Source organism: Choloepus didactylus, chromosome 1, assembly GCF_015220235.1.
Source record: "Choloepus didactylus isolate mChoDid1 chromosome 1, mChoDid1.pri, whole genome shotgun sequence".
NCBI classification, from domain to species: domain Eukaryota; kingdom Metazoa; phylum Chordata; class Mammalia; order Pilosa; family Megalonychidae; genus Choloepus; species Choloepus didactylus.
Window position 1 is genome coordinate 142,853,083 of NC_051307.1, and position 16,496 is coordinate 142,869,578.

At 36.8% G+C, this 16,496-nt stretch overlaps 1 protein-coding gene across 12 annotated transcripts in view; it reads right to left on the reverse strand.

Annotated features, from left to right (window-relative positions):
• MBNL1 (muscleblind like splicing regulator 1) overlaps window positions 1–16,496 on the reverse strand; it is a 191,678-nt gene that overhangs the window by 157,552 nt on the left and 17,630 nt on the right. For 3 of the 12 annotated variants that reach the window (XM_037842375.1, XM_037842335.1, XM_037842366.1), the window contains exon 1: window positions 9,649–9,868. The exons of 3 other annotated variants lie outside the window; for them this stretch is intronic. The gene's annotated coding sequence lies outside the window, so the exon portion shown is untranslated. Of the gene's footprint in view, window positions 1–9,648; window positions 9,873–16,496 lie in introns of those variants that run through there. 6 more of the 12 variants (XR_005217797.1, XM_037842324.1, XM_037842301.1 and 3 more) reach the window with 5 other exon arrangements.

A 16,496-nucleotide genomic window follows, 5' to 3' on the forward strand; every position in this document is an offset into this window, starting at 1 on the left:
GAAGGGATCCCAAATGTATCTACCTACTGCCTAATGCAATGCTATAACACGTCAAAACACCGCCAGCCCTCAGGATATTTGAAGATAGGAGGCCTAGTTTTTTGCTGTTGATTTTTTAATCCAATTAACAAAGATTATAAGATTCCTCAAACTATGTGCTATTTGTAATCCAGAGTCAAAGCAAAAAGATGAAAACGTGTTTGACAGCCTTTTAAATTAAATTTATATCTTCTTGACTTATGTCAGATGTTGTATGGATGAAATTTTTAAATTACTTGTATCATAAATATGTCACATTGATTCATAGCAGATTCACAAGGGTGCAAAAATGCTGGTTTTACAGTGAGAAAAGACCTGGCTTCAGTTCAATTCGGCTGCTCACCAGCTGTGTGAATCAGGCAAGTAGCTTAACTTCTTGGCGTCTCAGTTTCCTCATCCCCATTAAGAGGAAAATGGTTCCTGTTTCATATGCCTGTTCACTAACTGCTTAGCACCACTGCCAGGTTGTTTGTGCCCAACCAACCTTTTCCTAAAAAGAATGTGAACTGGCAATGCCTCACATCGAGAAGATGTTCAAATATGGTCACCAGTCTCATTACTTCCACCTTGTTCATACTCGCTCTACGTTCTGAAGAGTGCTTAATCTTTAGGCCTACGTCAGGCACCACCTCCTCCACACAGCAGGCCCTGGCCATTCAGTTCCACAAAGACTTCCTTCTTTGAATTTCCTCCTTTGGTACTCAGTTGTAGAGTACCTTGTATTGTTAACTTTTCATGTCTTTCTCCTCATCTCAATTATATAAGAATTATATGACTAATTCTTTGGATCCTCTTCTCACAACTTACTACAATCCCCTGCCTCCCATAGGTACTCAAAATATGTTCGTTAATTGATTACTTAGCAGGACACAAAAGATGAACTGATTTCTCTATAGCCTTATTGTTAATCTGATAAAGTAACTTTTCAGGTGAAAAGACCTCTCAGCACTTAGTAAACCTTAATCCACTACTACTGAGAAACAGACACAATATTCTTCCTAAATTAATTGCTCCCAACATAATATTTACTTTTAAAATCCCAGCCCTCAAAACTGTATATTTCCGAGACAGTCATTTCCCACAAGCAACATTCGGCTAACAGGGTCCCCCAGAAAGCATTATGAAGAATATTATTTGAGGAATATATTTTTCAATCGTTTCAATTACGGTACAGCACATTTCAAATCATTTGTTGGAAATGTCAGGCAGTACCTCAGAGAGACTCTACACCTGGGTCAAAGATTTTCTTGAATTCCCTTTGGTCACTTCTGCTATGTTCATCAAATCTCTTAGCCTTTTGAGCCAGGTATTTAAGACCAAATACCTTATTTAAATGCCACAGTAGTGACAATGCAGCCCTCTCCGAAACTCTAGAGCAGTGAATGTCAAATAATGGCTCAAAATAATTTGAAGAATTTCTTCAGTTAAAATTAGTCCAGTGATAGAATAATAGAGAAGGCAATGAAGAATTTCTAATTTTAATACTGTGTAATCTTACTTAATGTGAACATTTTCTATGCATTACCTTAATGATAAGACTTTTTCTTTTCTAGTTTCTGCCTTTTGCTAAAAAAGATGTACAGAAGTCTCATAATAGGAAGAGGCAAGTACTATATATGGGTGTTCCACATTAAACAAAAGGGGAAATAAAGCACTGTTAACATTATTTTCTCTAGCTCCATATAAATATACTATATTTAAAAACATACAAACAGTGAAATTTTTGTACTTATTTTTGTAGATGTAGGCAATCTAAATAAATTAAAACAGTAAATATTTAGATATAGAATCTTCTGCTTGAAAACTGTTTTGATTTCTTGGGAATTTCTATATAGACCAAATGCAACATAGTCTCTCATTGCTCTGACACTTTCTGCTTTAACTATGTTCTTTATTTCTAAAAAGCATTTAAAGACCCTAAGGAAAAAGGCCTCTGAGTACTCCAATAAAACTTTCAATTCCACGGCTATCCTCACAGCTCAAGATAGCTGTTAGCCAAATGCAACTGCTTCTTTATTCCCATATGTAAATCATTCTGTTTATAAAAGTGACTGTTAAGGATTTTTATTTCCAGGAAAAAGAGGATCATGGTTATACTGATACCTTGCCTAAAATAGCAAGGTCTGAGAGGTATAAATGTCAGCCACATTGAGCACATTGCAAACTCGTTTTATCATGTATCTCTGTCACCTTGTTTATCACTGAGGATAGGTTACACCAGCATTCTGCGTGGAATGTAATAGGAATGAGAACTTCCCCACCAACACTGAAACATTTCCTAGCAAATAACAATATACGTCCAACCATAAAATTATGTTTATTTTAGAATTATCAATTTGGGTAAAGTGTTTGTTGACCTTCTATAATTCATCACACCCTGTGTTTTAAAAACAGCTTGGCACAGAAATGAAATGTTTTAAGAATTTAATATGCATCTCCTATTTAATCAAGTTATAGTCTCTAACAAAACAATTTTCTAAGTGTTTCTTCTCTTACTGATTTTTAAATATATAGTTCTTTTTAGTGACATGGCTTACAAGTAGTAATATGAAGAACAGGGATAAACATAAAAGTTTTAAATAAGGAATTTTTTATGAAACACTTAAAAAGTCTTACTATATTTTGAAAATAAATTTTAATGCCTCCATTACTTTTAATCTCCACATCTAATCAGTTGTTAGGTCTAATGGATCTTATACCTGTCACGTTTCCTCCAGCATACATGTCTCCTCTTCATTCTCCTACCATTGCCTTCATTTAGTTCCTCTCTTGCACAACCACAAGCCTTCTGGATACCTCTTCTCATCACCAGTCTCTACTTCATCCACTCTGTGTCATCTTCTCCCCCTACAAAATGTCACTAAAAGAACTCCTGTAAGGTTACTTCCCTAGCCAAAAGCTTTCTTATATTCCCCACTGTGCATCAAATGTACTACCTGTTTTTCAGCCTGGAATGCAATTGCATCCAAAGTGTAGCATCAATCTCCTTCTCCCACCTGATTTCCTATTTCTTCCTTCCCTATAATGCACTGGCTTCCTCCGTGCCTTTTCTCTCCATCCTTCTTTAGTCTCTCCTTTTTTCTAGAGTCTCCACAAATGCTGTAGAATTGTGACTCTTCTGGAGTATTCCAAATGTTTATGGTTTCAATCTCCTATCAGCACCAACACAAGAACTTTTTTTTTTATCTTTGTATCCTTTTGGTTTTATTCTTCTATGTAAGAGCATGAGTTTTGGAAATGTAATATTTTGGCTCAACTCCTTGCTGTGTTACTTACTAACTAAGTAACCTGGGGCAACTGACTTAACTTCTCTGTGCCTCTATTTCCCCACCTGTGAAATGGAGATATTAATACTACCACCTCATAGGGTTTCTCTGAGGAATAAATGAATTAATTCATAAACCTTAGCCTGGCACATAGAAAGTGCTCAAAATTATTACTAATCTTTATTATAGTTATTATTCTCATTACTACTCTTAATCATTGGAAGCAAGACAAAAAATGGTTAAAAACATGGGCACTGGAATAAAGGAAAAAACAAGTCGCACAGCTCTGCAAATGACAAAAGAGTCTTCTAGTGCATGCTTTTTAATCTCTAAGATAAAGTTCATAATGCCTATTTCACAGCTGTAGAAAAGATTAAATGAGATATTTTGTAAAGAAGTATAGAGCAAGTGGCAACTTCTATTATAATATTATTATTTACATGTTTATAATTTCACAGATGTAGAAACTAAGGCACAGAAAGAGTAAACGGTTCTTCCCAGGCCACACAAACTTGTCAAATATTGTACGGTGAAATCAAATCTATACTTTGTGTCCCCCCAAAAAACAAGTCTGTTACTCCTTTTAAGAAATAAACATAAACAGAATAAACAGATTACAAAAATTTTATAAATAAGAAATTGTAGGATGTCTGTTTTAGAACATACACAAAAATCCTGTGTCTGGGTATTACATATAAACATATGGAAAATATGGAAACATCACTGAATAGATGTAGTCACTGCTAACTTAGAAGAATAATATTTTAGGAAGTTTGAAAAATAAAGAATTCCATTTTTATTATTATTATCAATGCATTTTAGGACTGCCCCGTTTATAACATGCCTGAGTCAGAACTACATTAAGACTTGTCTTTCCCATAGCTGAACTTCCATAACATATTACTTAGCCATTGCTTATGAAACATTACTTTATACTTTACACTAATTTCCGCAACTCATTTCTCCTGCTGCACTGCTGTTTCTTTGGGGATAAGGTAGATCTTGATTAAACTTGGTAGATCTCACAACACAAGTATTCACCTATAAATCCACTTTACATGATAAAATAATATCTCAAATCAGCAATGTAATGTTTATTTAACTAAAAGAGTCTCATAAACTAGGATCTTGTTAGCTCTTTAAAACAAGCTCAATCTTAGTAATCATTCTCAAACTGTTTTAAATATGAAAATGTAGAGAAAAACCAGTGTCAAATGCAAATCTAAAAAAAAAAAATCCTCCTTTGCGGAAAAATCTCGTCATCTGTGAATTCAGCTGAAGAAGGACTGGAATAGAGTTGATATCTGCATGACATCAGCAGTGGTTTTTGGATTATATTGTATCTGCCAGGATTCTTCTTAATAATATGCTATTTAAAATCCAGATGATGTGAATAAATTGACATCTTCTTGGGAAAAGTTATATATTAATACATATATTCAAGCATAAACTATGTCTTCACACTTCATAGAAGTATGTGTTTTATGTAACTTATTGACAATTCTTGACCTCTTTAGGTATATAAAGGAAGCATCTCTAAGTTTCTTAAAACAATGTCAAAAGAAATGATGGGTTTTCTTTCAGCGTGCATATATTACTTGAAACACGGTAATATTTCAGAAACAATGTCTTCACCTGTTTAAAATACTTGATCTCAGTGGACAAATAATTCTCTACTCTACCCAATATAGCTAGATTTCATCTTGAGGTTAATATATTCTGAACTGTTTTATCAAAGGATTATCACAGACACCTAGAGTAAGATCTCAAAGAATAATGGAAAAAATGCCAAAAACCTAATGCCTAATATTTTAACATAGGTCTTTCAATGATTCTTCATTTTCATGGATATCACAGGCACATGTGGCAAGAAGGCCTCTCTAAAAACAAAAATAATTATCTGAGAGAGATATATCAGAATCTTTAAAAATTAATAATATGTAGAAAATTGCAATCCTGTACTTTCTAGAATTCTATTTTCAAGGATACAGTAATGTTTCTATAAATGAACATTTTTCAAATATGAAAATCACCAATTAAAATCAACTTTCCTACCTCAAATTAAATATATATATACACATAGAGAGAGACAGAGAGAAGGGGGGAGAGGGAAAGAAGGAGAGAGAGAGAGACAGAGAGAATGTCTAGAGACATTTAATCTCATATGTCAATAACTCTTCTTGAGTCTGCTTTGCAATCAATAATTCTCCAACCATTAGTGAAAATGCGCAATGACTCATCAGGAGCAATACATGGAGTTAATGAGGATCATTATTCCCCTCACCCTCAACACAGACATTGACACGAATGGGAGTTACATCTCACACTGTGGGAAACAAGACTCAAGGCGGCACAAAGTGCGGGGACAACTCTTCTTCAGGCTCTATATAGAATCTATCCTCCCCCAAAGGACACACTACATCCATCCTGTCTTATACCTTTGGCATTCTTCAAGGAAATAAAAGTAAGCACACTTTATATGGACAGAAAAGAACTGCATATTTTTAGTTTAACACTCACTATGCATGGTAAAATGTATCTCAGTTATGAAAATATCCAAAAGGAATGTTTCCAGGACCTATGCCACTGTGCTTTGTTTACCCGTCAGATGATTTCTCAAGAATGTGTTCGAATTATAAAGACAATGTCTCCGCTTACAGAAATTCTTCAAAGCCAAGAATATTACTGCAGAAATATATTTTTACTTTCTCTACCATTCAAAACGATGCCCTATTCCCTGCAGGAAAGAATCTCTCATTCTTGTGGATTCATTAATTTTTTTTAATATTTGGTAGGGAGTTTGTTTGGATTTGGTGATTTTTATTTTCTAAGGATGGAAAGGCAAAGCAAAGGAAAATATACATTAAGCATTTGAAGATAATTGCTACTTACTGAAAACTCTATTTTAAAATAAATTTTACTGACTCGATTATGTTTGGTAACTTCAGGGCAATGATAACTACAGTGTCTCTAAAATGTTCCTAAGTAGCAATCATACTCTATTCTGGCCTTTGAGAGGTGTTAAGACTCATCCCCTAATTATAAGCCTTTCCTCTGTTATTACTACCTCACCATTAAATCTCTAAACTAAATAGTAGTTTTGAGGGAAAAAAATAGATGTTAGGTGCTGAGTTTTCTAGAATTTTGGTTACAATGGAAAAGAAAGACAGGGTATTTCTATGTATAATGAACTTCCTTAGCTTATATAAAACAAGATAACTTTTTTATTGTATTTTAATCAGTGAACGTGTTAAGCCAGAAATCTAAGATTTATTTATGCTTCCTCCCAGAATATTGTTTTTCTGCTTTGTTCTAGATCAGCACTGTCCAGGAGAAATATAATGCAAGCCACGTTTGTTATTTTACGTTTTCTAGTAGCGATTTTTTTAAAAGGCAAAAAGAAAGAGGTGGAATTAATCTTAATAATATATTCTATTTAACTCAATAAATCCAAAACATTATCATCAAGGCATGTAATCGACATAAAAAAATAATAATCAGCTGTTTTGCCTTCTTTCCTCCGTACCAACTAAAATTTCAGTGCATATCATCCACTCACAGCAACTCTCAACCTGAACTACCACCTTTCAAGTGCTCGACAGCCACATGTGGCCAGTGAATTGGACAGCCCGTACTAGATTCCAAAACTGTGAAGATTTTTGGCCTAAAAGACTACACACTTAAAAAAACTTCCTAGGTAAATTCTCTAGAATTAGTAATGCTTTTGGGATTTTATATTGAGCAAATCACCTAAGTGACTGTGTTTCATTTTCTTCCTCTGCTCCCAACCCTCCTATCTGAGGCTCACCTTGATACCTTTCCTTGAAGTAAGAAACTCCCAGCACTATTCTTTTCGGGTTCTTCTAATCAAGCCCTGAGGTTTTCCCTAATCTGCACATTTTCTATCTGCAAGCACAAAGACAGAAGTTCCAGGGAGGCTATTTTCTCTCTGTTTCCAGAAATAAATATATCAAAAACAGATCTAATGTATGGCCCCAGTAATAAATCCAAGGGCAAATTTTTGCTTACCATTAAGATAGGAAATTTTACATCATAAAGTCACATATCCTTCGTCAATGAGAAATAAGATTCTACTCTTTTTTTTACCCCCAGGAAAAACCTTGGAATATTCAGTTTTTCCTCTGGAACAGAATCCAATGTTTCATTTCATAGGAATTTTGTGCCCAGAAGAAGAACAGAATGTTGGAATCAAAATTTAATGAATTCAACTTGGAGTCTAAGTTTGCCTCAAATGTGGAAATGTAAACACAAGCAATAATTTCCCAAGCCATTTTACACTTTGGTTTCTCTGTTGGCATGACTGCATAGAGTACCACACTTGGAGTGTATCGACACACAAATTTGTTCTTACTTCCATGAGAAAAAAATTTAAACTAGACACGTGAGGCTTTTCTCAGTCTCTCAGTAATAATAAACCCTAATTATTATGTCTTAAGTGACACTGTAATTATAGACAGATGAACAGGTTTTCTGGTGCTGACCCAACCTGTTCCCTAAAGCACAAAGGCCATCTTTCGTAGTCCTCAGTAAGGAAACCCCCTGTTAAACAAATAAAACTAAAAACTGTGTCTACATCTAGAAAGAAGGCTTAACAACACAGTACTACACCGTAATTTAACCCCCCTGCAAACAGGCGAAATAGATGTAAACTAGAACAGTGTAGGGTTCCTAAAAAGCTGTTGAGCTGTAGTTGTGACCAACTTAAAGAAAGCAAAGCTGCAAGTGACAGCGATGAGCTTTCTCAGGCTACAAACTAACTTACGGTCTCTGACTGTAATTCTAATACATTATAAGCACTGACTATTCTTAGGATGAATTTTGCATTACAGCCGTTGAACTTTCATTTTAATTTGTGTCGGTGATAATACTTTATCTAAACCGCAAGGCAAGGAGAAACCCCAACCCTCTTAGTAACCCACAAGGGGAGATAATACAGTGTGGGATCCCTTATGCTGGTATAGAATAGTTATGCACTAAAAACTCTCTGGGTATAAACAGTGTGTTCAAACCCAGGAGGGGGGAACAGTGTGTCCAGCGGTGTAGTATTTCAAAGTACATTGCACAGGGCCTGAAAATTCAAAGGTATTAATTATATGTATTAAGTATGTGTATTGATTTGTTTAAGAAATTCCGCAGAGTATGGCAGAGTTTTTCGTCCATGTGTTATATCCTGTGCCTGTGTTGGCGGGCACACAAAGTAAAGGCAGTGACAATAACCTTTCTGGCAGCTCCTTATTCGACTTTAATCCTAGGGAAGTACACTCCACGGAAATACATCACAGAATCCCCGCAGTAGTCTATCCTCCTAGTCCCAGAGAGACTTAAGAACCACAATCACTCTCGTAGCAACACCCTTGTAGTTATAAAGTGCTGTAAGAGGGGAAAGCATAAGCTCCACCATATACCTGCTCGTGTTACAGGATCTAGAATCAAAGTATTCTCACATGACACATGACTACCAATAACAGATTCCGGCTCCGTTTAAAAAAAAAAAAAAAAAAAAAAAAAAGTGGGAGGGGGGCTACATATTTTCCTTGCTTTTGTCTAAAAACCAGAACCCAAATACTAACTACTTTTCATTCTTTTCAATCTTTCGTGAAAGAAATGAAATCAACCAATTGCGGCTACACCTAGAGAGCTTTCTATACTTACTTTTCTTACAGTTTCTGAGTGACGCACTACAAAACGATGGGGAAAAAAAAAACCCTCTTATGCAGGGCGTCTTCCGCCCTGTAAACTTGGCAAAAGGCAAACTGGACTGAAATACGGCACTCTCCATATAAGGAAGCCCAGCTAAACATGTCATGCGTAATTTATGGGTAGTAGGCAAAGAATTAACCTTTCCGTGCACATATTTGGCCCATATGGAAACCGCGCTGGATGGCAGCCCGGCGGAGAGCGAAGCGGGATCTCTCCGAAGACATCGCGGCTCCCCTCTCACGGACTCGCCTCTTCCCCCACAGAAGTCACCAAGTTGTAAGTACACTTCCAACCCACCTGTTTCTTTTATTTAGCCCCTCTTCCTTTCTCTCACTTTCTAGGCTGCCACATAGCGTGCTGCCTGTGTTTTGACAGTGTCCGCAGAGCCCAGGCAAGCGCCGCTCGGAGCTGAGCTGCAGCTGCAAGCTTCTGCTTTCCTTTCAGCTCTAGATGGTGTGTGATACGAAACCATCAACTGTGGTGAGCCAGCCCCTGCCCGGTCAGAGACGAAGCCGGTGAAAACCTCCTCTCACTTCCTCCTTCAGCCATGTACAGCCCCGAAAGAGTACGAACAATGAAGAGCAGCAGAGCAGCGCAAGGAAACTATGAAATAGAAACTTACCTCTCACATTTTTTTTTCAGAGGCAGCCCGACGGTAGACAGAGTATCCAAGGCATTGTGGGAGTCATGATTACAAGATGCCCGAGATTTAAAATTGAACTTGTCAGTTCCTTGTCACGGGAGCATTGTGAGAGCCACAACTCATTCAGCTGCAGTGAAAAGACTGTTGCATGTCGCTGTGCAGCCTCTTATCGCGGAGGTCTGGTTTCCGCTGCTGCTGCGCAGCCCCTCCCCCGCCAGCCCAGCCCCACCAGGAAGCCCTGCGCGTACTTGCCGAGCTCAAGAATGCACGCGGCGAAAAAACGCTCTGCAACTTTCAGCCGCCCTCCCGCACTTCCCCTGGCAATACTGTAGCCCCTCAACCAAACAAAGTCTGCAAGGGGCGGTCATTTCCATTCTCCCGTCCGCGCAGTGAGCAAAAGGAAGCCAGAGCCGGCGCTTGCGATGCTCATCCCCTCAATCTCCCGTTGGTATCTTCCATTTTATACGTTCAACATTATAACCTCGGAGCTGTAGTGCAAATGGGACGCACTTCTACTACTTGCTGCTCCTTCGGACTCTCTGGGCAGAAAAATAGGTTTGTTTTCAAAGAGGCCCTTGGATGGGGCTTAGTAAAGAAGCCGGCAAGGTTAGGATGAAGGTTAGAATCAGATTAGAATAAAACCCTAGGATTTGATGGGACTGCTGCCTTAAAATGCACCGCACAGTTTTTGAGCCTGGATTTCTAACAGGCGCGAAAAACATCTGCAAGGCTGCAAATGTGTATCTTTCTCAAGTAACAAGCTGGCAAGAGTTTTGGAATTCCTTAGTAAAACTGATTGTCACACAAGCATGAACATTCACATACCAGTTTCCCATCTAGTTTGTAAATAATATTTGGAGCTTAAAATCCCTTTTATTCTCAATTGTACATTATATGATTTACAGAGAAGGCAAAGCCCCCTCTTTTAAAAATAAAGTATTATTTTCTAAGTTTACTTGAATATTCCAAGGCAAAGAAGTCATATCATTAGTGCAGCAAAAGAAACCACGGTCTCAAAATCATAATTTACTGGTTTTTAAGCTGTAACTGGGCCTCACTTTGAATGGAAAGAATCCTGTGTCTTCTGTGATGGGATAAAGTTTTCGAGATTTGGAGCATGCTTTCCTTTGAACTTAAGAGATTTTGATAACTTGTTCAATGATGATTCTAATTAAAAACGTGTTTGATGGTCTAACATCATTTCAGACAAAATGCTGGATGTGGTACAACTGACTTCCTCTAGATTTTTGTTAGGGTGTGTTAAAGAGGGTGGGATGAGCTTGAGGAGGGAAAAGCAAAGCATCATCAAAATACAAAAAATACCTCCAGAGGCCCTAATAACAAACTTGAGTTATTGACCCTTGGCTAGATGTACAAAACAGTAAGCTAAATTGTGTACTGCCCCCCTCCAGAAAAAAAAAAAAGTAAACTTTAAAAAAGGTGACAATGTTTTGCGTTAATCATTTAAAAGTACTCAAGTGCCCACAGAGTTGAAACAAATTAAAAGGACACTGTTACTCTCTTACAGAACAGGGATGGGCACTTTATCTCTACAAATTGGTTGCTACCCCAAGCTATGAGGACTTCCTTTCTTTTTATTCAGCATTCATTTCAACAACTACATGAAGTGCCTACTATGCTAGAGATGCAAGAATACATTAAGACACAGTCCCTGCACTGGAGGATAGATAATATTTCTACAAGGAAAATGACAGTGAATTCTGCCTGAGGGATAAGTGCTAAAATGGTGGAGGCAAGCCATGGCAGGCCCTGAAGAAGGATCAGAAAAGACTTCCTGGAGGAGTTACATTTAACTTGAAAGGTATGTAGAAGTTAGCAAGATAGAAAGTGAGTTGAGTCCAGGTCAAGTGTAGAAAAGAGCATGGCTTATACCAGAGCCTGCAGGTCCTTTTGTGAGAAGTGAAGAAAGGGGAAGTGTGGGGGAGCAGCTGGAAATGAAGCTAAAAGTAGGTCTGTACTCATCCGAGGAGTCTCAACTTTATTCTGAAAACAGTGGTGAGCTAGAGCAGTTTACCCAGCAAGGGCAAGAGGTGGAGATTGGATTTGTATTATAGAAAGACCCTGTGGCAGCAGCCTGGAGGGTGAATGGGAGTGTGGGGTGGCGGCTGATGGAAGGGTGAATGGGTGTGGACAGACTGGAAAAATGACTCATGCAGGGAAGGAGGAAGGGAGGAGCCTTGGGAGACTCCCAAGTCCCTGGCTTAGCCTACTGGATTGTTAGCTACTTGCCTTTTTAATTTCTCCAGTTCGCCTTTCATTCTCTATGACAACAGAGGCCTAACTGCTGAACTGGACTACCTTTGCATCTGCTGGCAGATGGGTGTCTTAGCTGGTTTCCAGTCCCTCTCCTTAGAAAGTCCTATGAAACACAAAGGGCAAATTCCAGTTATATGAATTTATTTTCAATTGTTCTCAGACCTTTATAAACTTCCAAGTTAGAGCTCTGGTGTTCTTTTTTCATGTGGGTTAGAAAATTTGCCATTTGGAGCAACATGGTAAAAAAAGAGGACTTTGAACCTGTGTATGGTGCAAGAGGGGTAATTATTTTTTCTACTTCAGCACAGGAGCATAGGAAAACCTCTGAGAACAAAAGAGAAATTGAAACAGACAAATTTTCTGCTCCACTGAACAGAATACAAAGAAATACAAAAAAGACCCTTGAATGTTAGAAACAGTAGAATAAACATGCTAGTAACTGACAAAGAAGGAAAAAAAAATGTTATTTTACATTAGATAAAGAAAAAAAGGATGGTTAAGAAAACTCTCATATAAAAACAATGATCAATCCAGAAATCAAAAACATGTCAAAAATAAAGTGTGATATAAAACTCAATTGCTACTGATTTAGCCTAATATATTATCATGGATACTATTATGACACGAATAATGACATTTAAAATTTTGAAGCACAATAACAAACACCAGATCATATGTTAAAACATTGAATCTTGTTGCCTACTTTCAACTACTGGAAGCATTTTAACTGCATTTCAAATTGTAGAAATTATTTAAAAGCCATTATAGTAATAAAAAATAAATAGTTCCTCATTTAGAATACCATTGATATTTCTTCAGTGCCAGGAGAGCAGTATAGTCTCTCCTACCTCTATGAAGTGCAGTGATAGTCCACAGGTTCATGACTGAGTATATCATAAGTATAAAAAGAAAGTCGTTTGTGGTTGGAGAGGGAAATTATAGAAAACAATCTCAGATGAAATAAAAGTACACTTTCAATAAAGGAAAGAATCTTCACTGTGAGTTCCTGAAATATTTCAGTTCATTCAAGTCTTAATTATACCAATGAATCCCAATAGAAATACAGTTAAGGAATATGGTTTTTAGAGATAATATCAACTACCTGGTTTACCAATAAGACAAAATAAAGAAATGGTAGCATTTATCCTTTTTCAGCCAAATGGGAGTCTTTGAGATACCTGTGTAAGTGTGTGAGTGTGCGTGTGTGAACTGTATCTTTCTTGTCCAACATATCACATTAACAGCTCAATAAGCTTTTACTACCTCCCCCAAATAATTTGCTTTTTCTAGCAAAAAAAAAAAAAAGTCATCTAGATGAAAATGGAAAAAATGAAAAGACCTGAAATAACTGATCTTGAATCTGAATACTGTTCAGATTCTTGAATACTGTTTTATTACATTTTTTGTTATACCAGTATAAAAGTAATTCATTGCCACAGGGATCAAAACTGGGACCCAAACTCAGTTCCCTGGTTTCTAATCATGTTTAAAAATAAAAGACTTCTGGAAGGAGAGAAGAGTTATAAACCCAGTTGTATGGAGAATCTTTTTTTAGTAGATTCATTAAATGTCTCCCCATTAAATTTCACATGGTTGGAGAGAAGTTCTTTTGTAGCCTAAATTCAAACTCATTCTGTTACCTGAATAAATATACTTCATAGAATTACCTGAATTTAATTTTTCTTCAAGGACCTTTATATATTTCACACACTAATTTTTAAAATTCTGCCCAATATTTGAATACAAGTATGTATTCTATTACTTATAATATAATATATATACCAATTAATGTATAAATCATGCATATGGGCAAATATTATATATTCATTTCTAAATACTTATAAATATTAAAATCAAGCTCAAATATTAACTCGACTAATCTTTTCTCAATCAAGCCAATTTACTTAAAACTTGTCTCTAAATCTTCGGTGTAATTATTTTGGGATCTGGCAGTAAAAAAAAATAAATAGCAAATACATTTCAGAATTAAAAGTTTGTAATCATAGAATTTTAGTAGCAAATGGATAGTTAGAGACCAGCTGAATCTTGTTCGACCTGAGGATAACATTGTATAAGTAACTGGGCACTGTGGCAGAGCAGAATTGACAACAATGTCTCCTGGTTCTCTCAGGCCATTTATTTTCATTGTTTTTCTTAAAGAAATAGGGGCAAAAGGAGCTCTACTATGGGCATGAGTTCCTCAAGTTTTATGTGAAAAGGGCTACTTCAGATTTCTAGGAATATAATTCCTCCTTCCTCTATTCCTTCCTCCTTTCCTTTTTTTTCCTTCTTTCTTTCCATTTTTCCATTTTTCCTTCCCACTTTCCATTCAGAAAACACTTATTATACACCAGCCTATTCATTTCACAAATGTTTACTGAGCAGCAACTGTAACTAAACCTTGTTCTAGGTGCTGTGGTTACAGAAATGAACCAAATAGACTATCACTTCCCTCAAGGAGTTTACATTCTAGTAGGAGGAGGTAGCCAATAAGCAAGAAAAGCACATGTAAAGAGAAAGGTAAGTACATGAGGTAATTTCAGATGGAGATAAGGGGGAAAGAACATTGAAAGCAGTGGGAACCACAGGTCGACAGCCCTGAGGAGGCCAGCGCATACTCTGGGTTGGGAGATCCAACAGTGAGTGAAAACTCACTGGTTACCTAACCTCAGGGAACTTATAGTTGAGAAAGAGAAACAACAAATCTTAAGGAAGTAATCACACTCAAAATGCAAAGCTACAATCCTGAGACTTTTGGTCTGTGGGAACCATTGAAGTGCTTGTTTTTTTGGGGGGGAGGGGGGTGCAGAGCACTTGATCCGGATTTGCTATACACAAAGGTAACTAGATTCCTCTAGTTGTGGGGAAGCTGTTGGTCTAATCCCAGAACAGAATACAGGAAGTGCATCACTTGTACCAGAGAAGGGGAGCAAACCCAAAGAGTGAGCCCTTGCCAGGAGGGCAACAGTAAGCAGGGGGCTGGAAGTCCAGTAGCAGAAACAGATTGGGTTGAAGGCCTTCAGCAGTGGGATATGGCAAACATTGGAATCTTACACCCATCTCAGAACTAAAAAGAATCCATAAAATTGCCACCTCCATGCCTTGAGGGAAGTGAGATGTGTGTGTGTGTGTGTGGGGGGGGTGACATTTCTAAGTCAACACGATATAGAAAATTCAGAGTTACTGAAGACGAAATGTTTTTTCTAACAACCTACAGAAATTTACAGAGATGGTCCCTATTAATATTACAGTTTATTTCCCTCCAGGCTCTTCTCATTGCATATTTTATATCGTTGATATTATACTGTATATGCCCTTTTGTGTTCTGATTTTTTTCACTTAATCTTAGAATTTAACTATATAAAACAAATGACATCACGCATGTCATTCATTATAATCTTCATTAATCCACGAAGTAACTGAAGCTGGAGAGTGAACACTTGACCAAAGCCTTGCAGCTAATAAAGAGTCAAACCTCCTGCCCCACAGTGCAGTGTTTTCGTATTTATATATTAATTCTGTTCCATGTAGTAAAAAGCATCTAAAAAATATGGCCATTGCTTTATTTATTCCTAAAGGCAAACAATTTTTTTTAATATGCCAGTAGAAGGGTTTTTTTCCCCCTAAATGTCTGCTGTGTTTACTCATTTCATTCTGAAATGAATTAGTCTGTCTAATCTTTAATATAGTTCTGAACACTCCCCATGGGTTATACACATGTCTTCTACTGTGGACTGTCATTTAAAGCAAAGAAGAAATGCAACAGTGATACTTTATTAAATAAAACAGATAGAGAAACAGATATGAAACAGTGCACCTATAATATATACTTAAAATATTTAATTGCATGTAAAGTTATGAAATGCTTTCTACCATCTCATAAAATTATGTGTTGTGGCTTAACAACCCCAGGATTCCCTTTTAATCTTTAAAAAATAGTATCTGATAGGTCTTATAGTACAATTGTTATCATGTAATTGTTTTATGCATTGTAACCTAAGCATTTTTATATATTAATTCTATTCCATGTAGGAAAAAAGAATCTAAAAAATATTACCATTGCTTTATTTATTCCTGAAGGCAAAGAAATTCTTTAAAATGCCAAAAACAGGGTTGATTTTTCCCCCTAAATGCCTGCTGTGTTTACTCATTTCATTCTTGAGTTTCCTTTCCTTGGGCTTCTATGATATTCCACATCCCTCTGTCTTTTATTCCAGTGTGTAGATTCTCTCACTGGATCTTTTGTTGACTCCTCTTATTACCTTTCTGGGTTTTCTGAAATTACCTTCAGAACATGCCTCAAGGGATGTCTTCAAGTGACTTTTGAATAGGAACAACTTTTGTTACCTTCGTAGAGGGTGGGAGCTTATATACACATCTTTTTCTCTTCTTCCCTCTTTGCTGTGTCCAACAGCATGGGAACTGGATAGTACTACCATAAATTAATTCTAATATCTCAACTCAGGAATCAGTACACTGACTATTGCTCCTTACAGTTAACAAATATTTATTGAGCACAACTGTGTGCCAAGAGCTGTGCTTGGCAATGG